Raw genomic sequence first — 17402 nt, 5'->3', positions numbered from 1 at the left:
GCAGAACTTCTGTATAGTCCAGCTACTCCTATGTAACCTGGCTCCTCCTCTCACCTCCTCAGAGCAATTCTGTCAGGGGCTACTTGAGATGCTATCTCCTAGGCAGCATTTTAAATTTAAGTCCTAAAAATTTCCACTGAATGAAATGTAACTCTCAACGTTTAGGTTATGATGTTTTTTAAGTCTTCAGCAACATTTGTAGATCAATATGAGTGGTGGGTGTATGAGAGGCTATGCTTTTCTTTAAGATATATGTGAAATTTTTAATAGTGAATTGCTTTATAAATGTTATATTTTAAAAATACATGTTTTATCACAAAATTTGAAACTTATAGCCACATTAGGCTATAAAGGTCCTCTTCCCTTATAAAGAGGACATTAGGGGTCCTCTTCCTACTGCAATTAGAACAAAATTGAAACCCTTTACTGATCTATCAGTTGCCTAACTTGCCACAGTCTGTCACAGTCTGTCACATGCTGTTCCAACTACACTAGTGATTCTTTCAGGTTTTCGAAAGAGCCAAATTCTTTCTTCCTGAGATAATTTGCTCTATTTTGAATCTTTCTTCTGTAATGCCATTACCTCCAATACTTACCTGGCTGGCCTTTAGTCACCTTTCAGATCTCAGCTTATAAAATAACTCTTTATGGTGGTTTTCCTTGGTGAAGGTGTCCAAAAGACACTCCCACAACTCTCCTTATTCTTTCTCAGAGGATTCTGTTTTCTCCTTTCATAATTCTTATCATTCAGGACTCTATTGCCTGATCTTTCACTGCATTAGACTTCTCTATTGTTTTCAGCATTTTGTCCTTATAGCCCTGGTAGTAAAAGGTGTTCAAAAAGTGCCTGATGGGTGATAAAATCTAGTTTGAAGAAATCTGAAAGAATAAATCAAGCTCTTTGTTTTCAAATAAACAATAGGTTTGGGTTTTAGTAGTAGGTCCCACTCTAATATTCTTTTTTCCATCACGTTCTAGTGAAATGTTATGTTAACCTCTGGCATTTTAATGTTGAGAAAGTTTTATGCAAACACCATCGTTGTGCCTAAAATATTTTGTGTTTGATTAGACTCCAGTGTAGTTGTTAATAAAACTATCACAGCTATTTCACAATGCCTTTACTAATCTCATTAATTATGAGTTAATTCCCATCTTCAGGAAGCAAACACAAATAAAAGAATTCCCAGCAGAATGTTCAGTTGCAGTGTTAGCAAATACCAAGGAAATCAATCAAGACAGCAGTTTACTCAAAGCTTCATTTATAAAGGTATAATCAACCACATTTCTTAATCCCTCTGTCAAGGAGAATAAATGTTCAATTTGTTTTCTGACTACTTACTCAAGGACCAAACACCTGTACTCTGTAGATACAGCATTAATCATTCTACCATCCATCTATGTCTTCTCTCAGTATCTCTGTTTATCTTGCCAGTATCATTCTCAGCTAACCTTTTTAAGACTTTTTCTATGGTTTCTAAGAAAATTTACAATTGATGAAAAATATATATACACACTGAAACACTACACAGATGAGATCACATTCGTTTTCATTAAGGGTGTTTTCAAACTCAGTTTACTTATGTTGGATGTTTACACAATTATAGATCATTTGGTTATTCTATTAGTAAAAGAAGGCATTTAAATATTTTAAAACATAATATCACACCAATTCATTTTAATTTCTACTAGAGACAAACAGAAATGGAATAAAAAATTACAAGAAATCTAAATGAAGCCTCTGATCTTGAAATGGTGAAGGGAAAAAAAAAAGCAGCTATAAAAGTATAAGGAAATAAAGAGCGAGCTATAAAACAATGAGGAAAATGATGAAATGTAGCATGTAAACAGAAAGAGAGAGCTCTGGGAATTAACAGTGAAAACAAACATGTTGGTAGCACAGAATGTGTGAGATAAGGGAAGAAAGAAAAAAGATAAGAATTAGGTAGATGGAAAGACAATGGATAGGATAAAGAAAAAAGAAAATGTGGAAAAAACTATCTGATCAGAAACAAGAAGTAAAATTTGATCAAGAGAAAAAGTAGAGAAAAAATATAAAAGTGTAAGAGAGAAAGAAATACAATGAAGAAAACTAGGAGGAAACCTACAGGGGAACTAATGTAAATGGAAGCTGAAAAAAAATGAAGAAATTATTTACCCAAAGAACAATTACATATATTCATTAAATATGACCATTATACTTTATATGCTGTAAAAAAATGAAGAAATTATTTACCCAAAGAACAATTACATATATTCATTAAATATGACCATTATACTTTATATCCTGTAGGATATATAGCCAAGTCCCTGATTATCACTGCAGTATTGGAACCATAATCACGAATTCCTAAAGGAACCTCACAGGCATTACAATCAGTGAGACATCTGGTAGACTGGATATCCTTCCAGGTATCGTCAGTTGATGCCATTGCAAGAATGGAGCCCAGTGTTCCAGTTCTTATCTTCCCATAGTAAATGGATTGTTTGACATTTTATACCACCTATTCTATATCTATACTTCTCTTTTTCCTCATAAATAAAAATGATTTTAAAGAACAGCAAATATCCAACACTAGTAATTATTTCTCAACTCTCCTTTCAATTAGGGATACCTATGTGAATCCATTGAGAATAATGAGAGGAAATCAGCTGTAGTGCATTCTGGGCTTGTGATAAAATTTTTGCTTTCCTTGTAAAGGATGGTTGATGTGAGCCAGCATTTTCTCTATGTTCTTCTTCCTTTCTTAAACAGGATGTGCTGTTTAGAACTGCAGTAGCCATCTTGGGTCCTTTAGTATTGCTTTTGATGATTGGCTGAAACAACGTCAACAGTCTCTAAATTCTGGATCTTTTTGTGAGAAAAAAGAACTTTTTTTTGGATAAGCTACTACTAGTCAACTACTCTATCAATTGAAGCCAAATGCAGTCTAAACAATGTGATGGAAATCTACAGTGTCATGTAATTTCGTTTAAGTGTTTTAACACTTATGACAAACTAAATATGTCTACAAGATTGATCCTGACTATAAACAACAAGACTGTGACCACATCCTGATTTATTTTGAGGAATGCACCAAGATTTTCAATTCTAAATGAGTGTTTCACATCCAGAGTAGCCGTTTGTAAAGAACTAAATTTATTCTAAAGAATTCTGTTTGGTTGTTTTGTCACTGTTGAATATAGATTTTCTTGTATAGCTGAGTTTTTTGTTATCTATATAAATGTATTTTTCAAGTTTTCCTTCAGCTTTGCATGTTGTCCATACTGTCTCTTTCACTCTGTTTCTGTCAGTTTAGTTGTTCTGTGTCCCTTATGAAATTGGCATTCAGTTCTTATTTTAATCAGATTTAATTTCCCCAAAGAAGGATTCCCTGATGTTCCCCAAGTCCAGAGACAGTAGAGGGCACAGATCCAGGAGGCCAGCAGGGTTATATGGAGAAGATGCAATGTACAGTCTTCAGTAATAAAATGAGCATCTGGCATTTTGCAGACTACTTTATAGGAAACCAAGGCCTCTCAGGAAATGACCATTGATGGAATACTGTTAAAGTGAAATGTTGCATAAGTGTGAGAGAAAGCATAAAGTAATTTTTTAAAAATAATAGCAATAAAAACATAAAGAATAGAAAGTACCATCATAATAAAGAAGAATATGATGAAATAAGAACTTTGAGCACCTTGAAGAAGAATTTGAAGACTTTACATTATACACAAAAAAGATGTAGTCTGGAATAAATGTAAAACTTCTAATTCCAGGGGGCTAGAAAATTTCAAGCTACTTACTAATAGAGATTAAAAATTGTTTCTCTAATGATGAGGGTGTTATAATATATATATTTTTCACTTGTTTAGGTAAATAATAAAATATATGCAGAACTCATTCTCTACTAGAAATTCAATGCTTATCAATATAATATTTTTTTTGTATCCTGGGATATAATATATATCCTCTGGGATTATATCAAGATGGCCTTATACTCCAACTGTCCTGCATGTACATCTAATTCCTATCTCAAATCTTTTCTGTTTATATAGCATGTTTTTTCTCAGCTTTCTTGAGATATAATTGACAAAATATTTCAAGTGTAATGTGATGATATATGAATCAGTTCAGTTCAGTCACTCAGTCGTGTCCGACTCTTTGCGACCCCATGAACTGCAGCACACCTGGCCTCCCTGTCCATCACCAGTTCCCAAAGTTCACCCAAACCCATGTCCATTGAGTTAGTGATGCCATCCAACCATCTCATTCTCTATCATCCCCTTCTCCTCCTGTCCTCAATCTTTCCCAGCATCAGGGTCTTTTCAAATGAGTCAGCTCTTCATCTCAGGTGGCCAAAGTATTGGAGTTTCAGCTTCAACATCAGTCCTTCCAATTTACATTGTGGAAAAACAACCCCCGTCCAGTTTATTAAGAGTCTGGTTTTGATAGTCTCAATTAAACTATAAAACAGAAAAAGAGACACAGATGTACAGAACAGACTTTTGAACTCTGTGGGAGAAGGTGAAGGTGGGATGTTTCAAGAAAACAGCATCAAAACATGTATATTATCTGTGGTGAAACAGATCACCAGCCCAGGTTGGATGCATGAGACAAGTGCTTGGGCCTGGTGCACTGGGAAGACCCAGAAGGATTGGGTAGAGAGGGAAGTGGGAGCGGGGATCGGGATGGGGAATACATGTAAATCCATGGCTGATTCATGTCAATGTATGACAAAAACCACTACGATATTGTAAGCTAATTAGCCTCCAACTAATAAAAATAAATGAAAAAAAAAAAAAACTTCTGAAGTATTGAATGGAGAGAGTAGGCTTTGTCCTTCACCCTTTAGCATACTAAGGGATCTAAAATAGCTGCTACCTCTGCTCATGAGATTCAGTGATCATGATGTCAGCAATGTAGACCAGCATGATCTATGGGATATCATAGTGGCTAGGATCTTGACATGCTACAAAATACTAGAAAGTAGAAGAGTTGACATAGTCCTTAGGCAAGACTGAAAGTACATAAGGTCGCTGCTGCAAGGTGAAATGAATGTTTTTCTCCACTTGAAAACTGGCTTCAATGGAAATCTGTGAAGTAGATCCATCTACCAAACCCAGACCACTACTCTTTTTTTCTTTTAAGTTTTACTGGAACACTGGCATGCTTACTGATTTGTGTACTGTCTGATTCCATGCTATAATAACAGAGCCAAGTGGTTGTGTTGGAGTCTAAATAGCCTGTAAATCCTAAATATTTACTCTATGTCCCTTCACAGAAAAAAAAAAAATTGCTGACTCCTTTTGTTAGTTTCCTAGGACTTCCATACAAATGCCACAAATGTGGTAACTTTAACAAAAGCTATGTATCTTTTCACAATTCTGGAGGCCAGAAGTCTGAGATCACGTGGCTGGTAGGGCCATACTTCCCTAGAAGGCACAGGAAAAGATCTGTTCCTGTCTCTCTCCTAGTTTCTGGTTGCTCTTTGATTTGTGGCAGCATAATTCCAATTTCATATGTTGTTTTTCCCATGTGCAGGCCTTTGTGTGAATTTCCATTTTTACAAGAATTCCAAACAAATTGGAATAGAAGCCCACCATACTCCAGTATGACCTCATCTTAGTCTATTTTAACTGCTACAACCGTATTTCCAAATATAGTCACATTCTGAGGTACTCAGTGATAAGACTTCATATGAATTTGAGCACAGGGACAGTTCATCCCATCATATACCTGGTCCAGAAAAATCATATACTCAATCAATAATGGTATGCCATGTTACAGAAGTCATATTGACTTGTTTCCAAAATTTAACACAATTGGAAAAGCAGCTGCAGTTTATGTCATTCTCTGTTTAAGATTACATTAATCTACACTCATTCCACAAGATCCATTCACCTACAGCAAAGTCCAAGGAGCAGTTTAAATAGAGTTGTGATAAGAATCCCTATTCCTGCTTCTTTGATGGCAGCGCTAACCCCCACAATTCTCTCGGTGACATGGCAATGCTTTTTCTGTGCTCTGCTGATAGGGAGAAACATTTCAGGGGCTTCCATGAATTTTTTTCTACCGTAATAAGTCACTACACTCATAAGAGAATCAAATGTAGGTATTTTCCATATCAGTCTCAACTGGTGTGTGTCTTTAGAGCTGAAGTGTGTCTCTTGTAAACAGCATATATATACTGGTCTTTTTTTTCCTTAAAATCCCTCAGTTACTCCATGTCTTTTGTCTTTTGATTAGAGCAGTTAGCCCATTAGTATTTAAAATAATCATTGATTATTAAAAAAATTTGTAGATTTCTCTATTATAGATTCTGTGTTTGTGGTTATATGAAGTTTTATATATACATATACACACACACGAGGATTATTTTTTTTTCCATTTATTTTTATTAGTTGGAGGCTAATTACTTCACAACATTGCAGTGAGTTTTGTCATACATTTACATGAATCAGTCATGGAGTTACATGTATTCCCCATCCCAATCCCCCGTCCCACCTCCCTCTCCACCCGACTCCTCTGGGTCCTCCCAGTGCACCAGGCCCGAGCACTTGTCTCATGCATCCCACCTGGGCTGGTGATCTGTTTCACCATAGATAATATACATGCTGTTCTTTTGAAACATCCCACCCTCACCTTCTCCCACAGAGTTCAAAAGTCTGTTCTGTACTTCTGTGCCTCTTTTTCTGTTTTGCATATAGGGTTATCATTACCATCTTTCTAAATTCCATATATATGTGTTAGTATGCTGTAATGTTCTTTATCTTTCTGGCTTACTCCACTCTGTATAATGGGCTCCAGTTTCATCCATCTCATTAGAACTGATTCAAATGAATTCTTGTTAATGGCTGAGTAATATTCCATGGTGTATATATACCACAGCTTCCTTATCCATTCATCTGCTGATGGGCATCTAGGTTGCTTCCATGTCCTGGCTATTATAAACAGTGCTGCGATGAACATTGGGGTGCATGTGTCTCTTTCAGATCTGGTTTCCTCAGTGTGTATGCCCAGAAGTGGTATTGCTGGGTCATATGGCAGTTCTATTTCCAGTTTTTTAAGAAATCTCCACACTGTTTTCCATAGCGGCTGTATTAGTTTGCATTCCCACCAACAGTGTAAGAGGGTTCCCTTTTCTCCACACCCTCTCCAGCATTTATTGCTTGTAGACTTTTGGATAGCAGCCATCCTGACTGGCTACACGAGGATTATTTTAAATTAATGATCATTAACTTAAGATAATAACTCATTAATTATTGATATTTTAAATAATGATCACTAATTTAAATTATAGCTAATTGTTAATGATTATTTTAAATAATGATCATTAATTTAAATTATAACTAATTGTTAATGATTATTTTAAATTAATTATCATTAAATTAATAACTAATTATTACTGATTATTTTAAATTAATGATCTATTAAATTCAAATGCATTCTAACAACCCCGAATTTTTACTCCTCCCCATGTTTGATTTTTTTAACTTTATATCTTTTTGTTTCCTATATCCATTAACTACTTTTTATATAGGAGATTTTACTTTTGTCTTTTAACCTTACTACTAGATTTATAAGTAGTTCATTTACCACTGTTACCATACAACTGCCTTTAATAATGAGATTTTTCTTTTTATAATTTTATATATCTAGTCATGATCTTTACCTTTCCATTTAAAGAATACCTTTTAACATTTCTTATAAAGCTGGTTTAGTGGTGTTAAACTCATTTAGATTTTGCCTCTCTTTCAAATCTAAATGATCACCTTGCTGAGTAGAATATTCTTGATTGTGCTTTTTCCTTTCATCCATCTAAATATATCATGCCATGTACTTCATGATTTTAAAGAGACTCTGATATCCCTTTCAGATAAACTGAAACCAGGGTGAGAGACTAGGATTGTCCACTCCGATGATTCAGTAAGGTTTCTGTCTATCAAACCCAGAGTTTGTGTTACATAGATCAAGTGATGCTCTAACAGACTGCCAATCTGTTTCAATCATGGTATGCTGTTAATTAGCACTCGCCAAAGATCATGAGTGCCAAAACATTCTTATTCACAATATAATTGTTTCCCCAGGCATCTTCCATTCTGAGACCTTCATCCTCTCGGATCCTCCTATTAAAAGAAAGTCCATCTCAGTGGTGTCATTTCTGCAATCTGACTCAGCTTGCACGGGACTGCTGCCGTCATTCTTTCAGTGATGCTGCCCTTTCCATTCAATCATGTATTATCAGTGCCTTAGGAAAGGAGGTGTCCTTTTGTCCTCTATTGCTATATAATAAGGGAGCAGATGGTACATGATACATCTATTACTACATTCCTACTCCCCTAAGCTTTTGGATTTTCCCCCTTCAGTATTATGTTAGAGATGTTCTGATATTTCAACTTTACTGAATGTTGGCAACCATTAAGCCCAGATTTCAGTCAACAAAGCAGATGAATTATTAGAGCAGATTTAGCATATTAAATTCAGAGTCTCTGAGATGTATGCCAAATCAACAAATTTGGCCCCATCCGTTTATGCATTTTGTACTCTCTCAAAATACATCCTCAGAGTTTATTCCCACTCATAATCTGCAGGCTACCATAATATGCATCAGCAAAATCTGAGAACTTGTGTTCTAGTAACAGTATTTCTCCCTTTATTATTCCTTAGCCATCGTAATGGTAACTGTTTCCAGCAGTTATTAATCTTTGGGTTATTTCATCATTCTCTTCTTGTTTTCCAACATCATTTATTTCACCAATTTATTATACAAAAGTCCCTGTAGTTGATGTACCTGTTGCTCATATTTCCTGGCAGGACATAGACTACTTGAGTTACAGATGAATATATCCAGATTGGACAAATTGAAATGAAACTAATTTGGAATGTGCTAAAATACTTTTAGTCTTAGTGATATTGTTTTTAATGTTTACCTCTAGAATTGTATATTTTGCTAGGCAAATTAATGCAAGGACAATAGCTTAACCATGAAAATGAAAATTGGTTTTATTCATTCAACTTACCATCATAATTCAGATTGAAAATATTTATTTTCCATTATTAGAAAGTCAAACATTAAACATTTTTAAGTGTCTCATGTTTTGCTTATTTATATTTCTTTGAAATTTCTAGTCATTATTTCTACTCTGCCCTTTGGATTTGAATAGATGAAGCATGCATAAATTACAGGCAGGAACAGATATTGTCTAAAATCTTGTCTTTCTTTCATAGCTCTCAATATTCTAGATTGCTTCCATGGAAACATTTCAGCTTATCAATTAAAAAAAATCTTACCCACTTAACTGAAAATAAATTTGTATTATGTAGTACTAGAAATTTCTGATCACAACTCCCCCAGCTTGCCATCTTCTTGAGGAATATTTATTCAATTATTTACTTTTTAAGTGACAGAAATGCTTTGGAGCTAGATAGTGTGATGTTTTGTGCAATACTGTGAATGTACTAACTGTCAGGAGCTCAGCTGAGCCAGAAAAAGTTGAGGTGCCAGGCATCAGTGTTGGGGATAGAAAGACAGACTGGATATTGCTTCCCCTAGATAATCCTTCAGTATAGTTGAAGATATATATACTACACCAAATCTCACAAGTAAACTCCAAAAAAATCAGTCATCAATAATAAGAAAACAATAGTATTCATAAAAATCTTTCAGCATCTTCCCATCGGCCTTGGAAAAAGCTGGTTTCCTTAGGTGGCTACAAGGGACCTCGTGACTCAGCCTTAGCTCTGCTTCAGTCTCACCACTTTCCAGGCGTGATCTTGTGCTCCAGCCTGGAACTTCTGCCAGTTCTTTCAGTTCATGATATCTCTCCTCCGGGCCTCCTCTGGTAGGCTCACCCCTATTCTTTGGTACCACTTCGTTGGCACCACGCCATTCATCAGTTCTCAGCTCAAGATCAGTTAGTTAATAGGTTCTTTTTGTTTCCTTAAGAAGATTATTTGAATAATTTGAAATTACACTATGCTCTCAAGGATGTAACTCTGATGTTGACTCTAGTTACAAGTTTAGTGTTTATTTTCTCAAGCAAAGGGTAAGCTCTAGGGGAAAGGGGTGCATATTTTACCTGATGGACTGTGTTTGCTGTCTATGTTGAGTGCCTAGCAGAGTCTGAATAATTTTAGGCCAAAAACGTTAAGTACTGCATAAATGAATATTTATTTGGTAGAATGGATGCAGCCACAGTTTTGGATAATAAGAGATGAAAATTATTAGATAATTTAGGACCGAAGAGCTAAATTTGCTTAAAGGACAATGGTGGTCTTAATAGGAAAGTGACATTTATGTTAGAACAAGAGATAAGGGAAAAAATGGCAGAAGAGTTGGCCTTGAAACATTTGCCATGTGGATGGGGAAAACAGAGAAGAGACAATCAAAGTATAGCCTCCCTTTTGAGGACTGATACATTATAAGTGTTTGCACAGAGTCTATTAAACCCTCTATCCATTATGATCTTATGCTTTATAGATTTTCTAGATAGTCCCATACCTTGTATTTCTCTGATTTTTTAAAAATTTTTTTCTGAAATCTAAGGTATTATATTTTATTCTATGGTCATTCTTGACAAAAAATATACAAGCTATCTTTTATTAAATCAACACTTTTCGGTCAGTTTCAATAGAGTAACAGAGTTAGCAGTTCTGCTGCTGCAGTTACTTGTTATAAACAAGGCCATCATTGGCATTTGGTTAGTTGTTTCATCTTTGGTATGAGGAACTTGCCAGAGACCTAGAAGACAATTTGCATTCTTGGCCTCTGTGTACTGCTTGTGTTTCACTTTTTGCAGTCCTTATAACTTCCAAACTCATGTATTTGCAAACAGTCTCAGTCACCCAGACTCCCAGAAAAAGGGAGTACCATTTCACTTTTAAAGTAAGTAGGGAAGCAAATTCATACAGATGTTTTGATATGATTTTTTAGTAATAAAACTATTTAGGTGAGCATTTTTATCTACAGAAGGACCCTGGCAGATACAAAAATTTGCAAATGCTCAGGTCCCTTATACAAAATGGCATAGTAGAGTTGCATGTCTCTGCCAACCCTCCCACACCCCACACTTAAGAGTCCCTTCCTCTATCAGGGATGCAGAATCCATGGATAAGACAGAAACTACTATACAACTTTATGTTTTCTTGACATACACTTTTAAACTAGGGTTGGGATACTTGGTGGTCCAATGGTTAAGAATCCACCTTCCAATGCAGGGGATGCGGGTTCCATCCCTGGTCAGGAACTAAGATCCCACATGTCACAGGGCAACTAAGACCATGAGCCACAACTACTGAGACCACATGAACCTATCTGTATTTATTTACAAAGCAATTTAAAGTTAAGAGAAAATTAATTATAGCCTTTTTCAATGAGAATAATTTTAATGCTCATTTAGTTCATTTTAAGGATGACAAAATCTTAAATAAGCATTTATTTAATTCCATATTATATCCGTTAGAACCATCCTGTTCATTTTTGGAAATAGTTTTATAATTGTGCAAATATTGTTTAAAGTATCCACATTCTTTGGAATATTGCAGATAGCTCTGTTTTATTTTAGATTTGTTTTTGTATACACTAGTAACATCTTATCTAATTCCCATACTGCCTTTTGAGAACTATCCTGTATCTCCATCATTTTTCTTTCTTCTACATTAAAACTACAATTTATGTTGTGCTGTATTTTATAAAACTGCTTCATCTCAGCAGTTTTTTGCTTTCTCCTCAGATTTCACCTTAAGGCCTTTTTGAGCAATAGAATTTATCTTGCCAATCGATAACTTAAAGTTTTCATAAAAAGTACTCTCTTCTCATCTAGGAGTTCATTGCTCTGGTATCATAAAAACAACAATCGAAAAAAACATCCACTTTTTAAAAAATAATGTGGCATTAAAGTCATTTCCTATATCATTTTTTATTTTTCAAAGTCATGATCATAAATTTCAGTCAGTATTCTCAAAGCACTTTAAAAAGTTCAACAAAAAAGGTTTACAAAGCCCAAAATTAATATCCAGAGATACATTATGAACATTTCATTGTTTTATTGTCTTTAGAAAATAATCAGATTATATAAGTGCATCAATACATATCTATTACATCTTCTCTTTTTTATATAAAATTAATTTATAACCATAAGATGTATTAGGAACATACATAAAGTAATACACTGATTTTAATATTTTGATGATATTTAAGATATTTACTTTCTAAAAAATGTCATAGAGTTTCCCCAGAATATGGAATGAATTAATTCAAAATAGCGAGTAATTTTGCTTTGTCAAAGGAGATGGATCATCTAGTATCTATTTGGTTCCAGTTAAAAAGCTTAGAGTTATGTGACCGTCACAGTTTTCCTTATCTAAAATTGTCCTTGTCTTATAATTGTTGTAGGGAAGAAAAAATGAGAAAAAATAATTTCCCCTCCACTTTTTTTGAGTTTTCAGCTGAGACTCCTGTAACAAAAGAGAAATTAACAAAATAAAAACAAACAAAAATTTACTCTCATGTATACCTCATGTGAACCTGAGAAATACCCACAGAAAATTAAGTAACTTCCAGAAGTGGCTTAGAATTCAAACTTAAATGCCATCTTAATAGGCTAAGTGGGGGAGGATGCAAGTCTCTTAGAGGAGAGTAAATGATTTTTAGGGAAGTTGATCAGACTCTAAGAGTAGATGGGAGTTATGATTATTTAAAAAGTCTCTTTGAGTGTGACATTCATTTCTCATCTCCTCTCCTTTAAAGAGTTAATCTTCTCTGGGTGATGAAACTCCTGCGGAGGGATTTATGGCAAATTAGTTCCTTTTGCAAAATCTGTCTTTAAGCAGATAAGGGATATTTGAAGAAGTCCTTTCCCTGTGTTTGCTATGTTTCAAGTGCCTACAGCTCAAAGTAATCAGTGTATGTAAGTGGTATATTTTGTGAGGGCATGTCTTGGCAGACATATTTTGGAGTGGTATACTCTGCTACTCTTCATAGTAATGTGGAAAGCACATGATTCATGAAAAGTTTTAAAAATTCAGATTGCCTAGCATACGTAAATATAATCATGTGTGCCTGTGTGTGTGGTTGCTCAGTTGTGTCCGACTCTGTGACCCCATGGACTGTAGCCCACCAGGCTCCTCTGTCCATGAAATTCTCCAGGCAAAAATACTAAAGTGGGTTGCCATTTCTTACTCCAGGTGATCTTCCCAATCCAGAGATCTAATAATATGTGTCTCCTGTATTGGTAGGCAGATTCTTTACCACTGAGCCACCTGGGAAGTCTAATGTAATCTGTATTTAATATTATATTACAAAATTCATTGAAAAAATCTAGAAAAATAATTATTATTTATATTTAAAATAATGTTTGTACTATTTTTCCATTAGTAATTCTTATAAAACTTCATCTTATGGAATATAAGTTACAGCTGTCTTAATTGAAGTTTAAACTTTGGGAAAAGTCTGATGAGCATTTACTTATTACATATAATAAAATATATAATTTGTGTACAGCCCAAGTCAGCAATGCTTTAGATATCTTTACTTTTCCTCTTCTGTTGTGGTGATATGATCATTATATTAAAGAACTGCAAACCAAATGCAAAATGCCTAAGCTTTCTAAGCAAAGACATGTGCGGACCAGCTTCATTCGTTTTACCTCCTGGTCATAGCTGACACAGACAGTCTCTTGTCTGAACTATCTCCAAGAGATTGCATTTTTCCCATGGAGGACTTGTGTCTTGGTCTGCAGCAAACTAGTAAACCTAACTCAGGTGAACTATAAGTCTGTTCTTGATGATCTTTGGTCTGTGAACTTCAATAGATCATTCACTCATCAAGAACTTAAGTGCTAGAGTTGACTTCATGCTTCATGCACTCCTTCACCCTGTACTATGAGAGAAATAGACTATTTTTTCCCTTATATTTTAAGCTACAAGGTTACTGTTTCTGTTTGTAGTGGTAGCTTGTGTGTGTGTGTGTGCACACACGTGCGCACACTCAGTTGCTCAGTTGATTCCAACTCTTAGCTTAACCTATTTGTGTATGTGTATGTATGTTATGTATAAAATATATGTGTATATTTATACAAATAATCCAATAGTGAGCAACCCATTACTCTATATTATTTCTTAACAAAATAAATAAAAAATTCATTTTAATTCCTGATACCCTGGCATTTTGGGTATCCAAACCAAAAGACACAAAAACAACAATCAAAATAACCCCCCAAAATATATATAGAAAAAGGGAAAATTGTCTCCTGTGTAAAATGACTAAAGTAGAAAATATGTTTTAAAAAAGGAAGCAACTAAATGGAAATTATTTTTAATTATTACTTATATATTGTTCTTAAGGTTATTTTTTTTCTCAGCATATTCTACACAATTTTAATATAGTTTGGAATTTTTATCTTCACATATAATGTCATTTATTAAGATCTTTCATATTTTGGCAGCTAGGTTATATAGCATTTTTAGTGTTTCAGATTATATTCTACATGAATTCATCACAATCTACTGTACAGTTCCTCCACTGTAGTCTTTTGATTGCTTCTAATTTGTCATTATGTTGAACATTTGAAAATTTTTGCACATAATGTTTTATACAAATTATCTCAAAGTAGAGTCTCAGGAAGATCACTAAATTAGCACATGTTAAAGCTATTGTTGTGTATCACAAAGCTATTTTTCAAAATTGTCATACTAGTTTATATCCAAAGTTGTGGCTGGTAGTGCCTGTTTTTCCATATCTAGACTTTTGCTGATTTTGTCATATTTAAAAATGAGAATAGAAAAAAGTCTTTGTGTTCACTTATGTTTATCCTATTCCTGGCAGATAATAAGAGCTAATTAAATATGTGAATTAATGAAAGAAATTTGATTGCTATTTTTTCATTGATCTCGTTGTTGATTTTTCTTAAATTTTTACAGTCATTAGCATTTAATTTTTAAAAAAATATTTATTCTTATGTTTACCCAGTTACATTGTAAAGTAAAGACTATCAGGAAAAAAAGTAAGTTAAGAATTTTTTATTGTCAATAAAGAGAGCACATATTAGAGAAAAAATTCATTGTGTAGTTTTGCCAGGGGAAAAATCAAGGAATTGGTAGATACTAAAAAGAAGGGGCAGAGAAGGCAATGGCACCCCACTCCAGTACTCTTGCCTGGAAAATCACATGGACAGAGGAGCCTGGTGGGCTGCAGTCCGTGGGGTCGCTAAGAGTCAGACATGACTGAACGACTTCACTTTCACTTTTCACTTTCATGCATTAGAGAAGGAGATGGCAACCCACTCCAGTGTTCTTGCCTGGAGAATCCCAGGGATGAGGGCGCCTGGTGGGCTGCCATCTATGGGGTCACACAGAGTTGGACACGACTGAAGTGACTTAGCAGCAGCAGGAACAAAAAGAAGGGAAGAAGACTCAATAAGGATAAAAAAAAAAAAATCTAAATATGGCAGAAGGAGTCCATAGTTCTGTACACAATTGGTTAAAATAAATTTCATTGCCTTTTGATCAGAGGGTGTCTACAGTTAGGTCTAGAAACTGTGTAGCACAAAGATCACATGAAGTACAGGGTTCTTCCTTAGTTATGGCAAGTTACAACTAACTGGGATAAAATACAACATCCAATTTGGAATTAGCATAAGGCAGTGCTAATGTAAGTGAAGGCTTTATATAATAAATTGGATTGTTTCATTGGTTTTTTTGAATAGTAGTTGCTTGATGTATAGCAGGCATTCAATAAATGTTTGTGGCATAACCAAATGAATGGATCATTTCAAAAGTAACCATATTTCAGTTATTTAAGCAAAAAGCTATAAATCTTTTGTGATACTTGCATGGATAGGATTCCAGCTAACCAAGTCTAAGAAAAATCAGGAAATGAAGGTCAGAGGAAAGGTTCAGAAAATACAGCATCTATCTCAAAGTGAGGACAGTCTAGAGACAGTTGCCATTATTCCTGTTGCCACAAAGCTGCAGTTGTTAATTTCCAGCTTAATCCTAGCATTGTTGACTGTAGATTCAGAGGTTTTTTAGAGATGGCTAGCTTGGGGAGTGGAGAAGGCAATGGCACCCCACTCCAGTACTCTTGCCTGGAAAATCCATTGGGCAGAGGAGCCTGGTAGGCTGCGGTCCATGGGGTCGCTAGGAGTCGGACACGATTGAGTGACTTCACTTTCACTTTTCACGTTCATGCACTGGAGAAGGAAATGGCAACCCACTCCAGTGTTCTTGCCTGGAGAATCCCAGGGACGGGGGGAGCCTGGTGGGCTGCCGTCTATGGGGTCGCACACAGTCGGACACGACTGAAGTGACTTAGCAGCAGCAACAGCAGCTTGGGGAGACAGAATTCCACTACCTGAAATCCGGTTATACAAGTGAGAAGGAAGGAGAGGTGCAAACCTGGCCTTCTTGGCTTTCAGACCGACAGGCAGCCAAAATGAATGGCTCTTCCCTTAAGAATACAGAGAATTCAGAGTAATTTCATTCCACTAAAAGAAAATTCATATTAAAAATAAGCTGGATATAGAGAAAACCACAATGAAAATAAAATTGAAATGTTCATTTTAACATGTCCATAAACCATTGACATGTTAACTTGTTAACATTTAAAAAATGTATTAAATACTCATTTTAATAAATTTAATCCCTCCAAAATCAGACTGTGCTGCTTCTCTATAAATTTGAATATATCTATGTAGCTCAGAAAATAAGGTATCACAGTTTATTCCACGATTTATATTTAAATGTAGTAATTTATTGATATTTGTTGATTTTATTTGTTCTAATATTTAATCTACTCCACGGACATCCATTTTGTTACATGTAGTCAATTCAATAAAATTCAACAATTAACTGACTCATCCATTTTACATATATAATAAATTACTTTAGTACATATTTACTTTTGACCCTTAACTTTTCCTTATCCTAGGAAAGTTCCCTTTTCTTTAGAATATTATAGATTTTTGCCTTTGGGTTTTTAGCTCTCTTTTTATCACATTATTTTCCATATATGAACTACTCAGATGTAATAATTTGAGAATTCTTTCTCTTTCCCCATCCAATTTACATAAACCTTTTTATTCCAAATGTATGTATATGTGTGTATACACTTTACACACTTACATATATTTGGGAAAAATATATATTAAATTTTAAATAATAAAATACATCATGGTTTGTATGAAAATTATTTTTATAAAGATATATTTATTTCTAAAGATAAGCAGGATAGCTTTGTATACAGAAGCATTTTAATATTTCTTCTGAAAAAGGATAAAGAAAAAAGACCCCGAACATAATTCTGACAGCCACTTGCACTCTAAAAACCACTTGCATTATCTTATTTTGTAACCAAAATGGATATTTATGAAAATTTAATGCAGATAATGAAGCACAGCATTACACTCTATCAACGAGGACACCA

The sequence above is a fragment of the Muntiacus reevesi genome, chromosome 11 (genome assembly GCF_963930625.1).
Source record: "Muntiacus reevesi chromosome 11, mMunRee1.1, whole genome shotgun sequence".
NCBI lineage: Eukaryota > Metazoa > Chordata > Mammalia > Artiodactyla > Cervidae > Muntiacus > Muntiacus reevesi.
The sequence above is the reverse complement of the archived record's forward strand: the minus strand, read 5'-3'. Positions refer to the sequence as shown.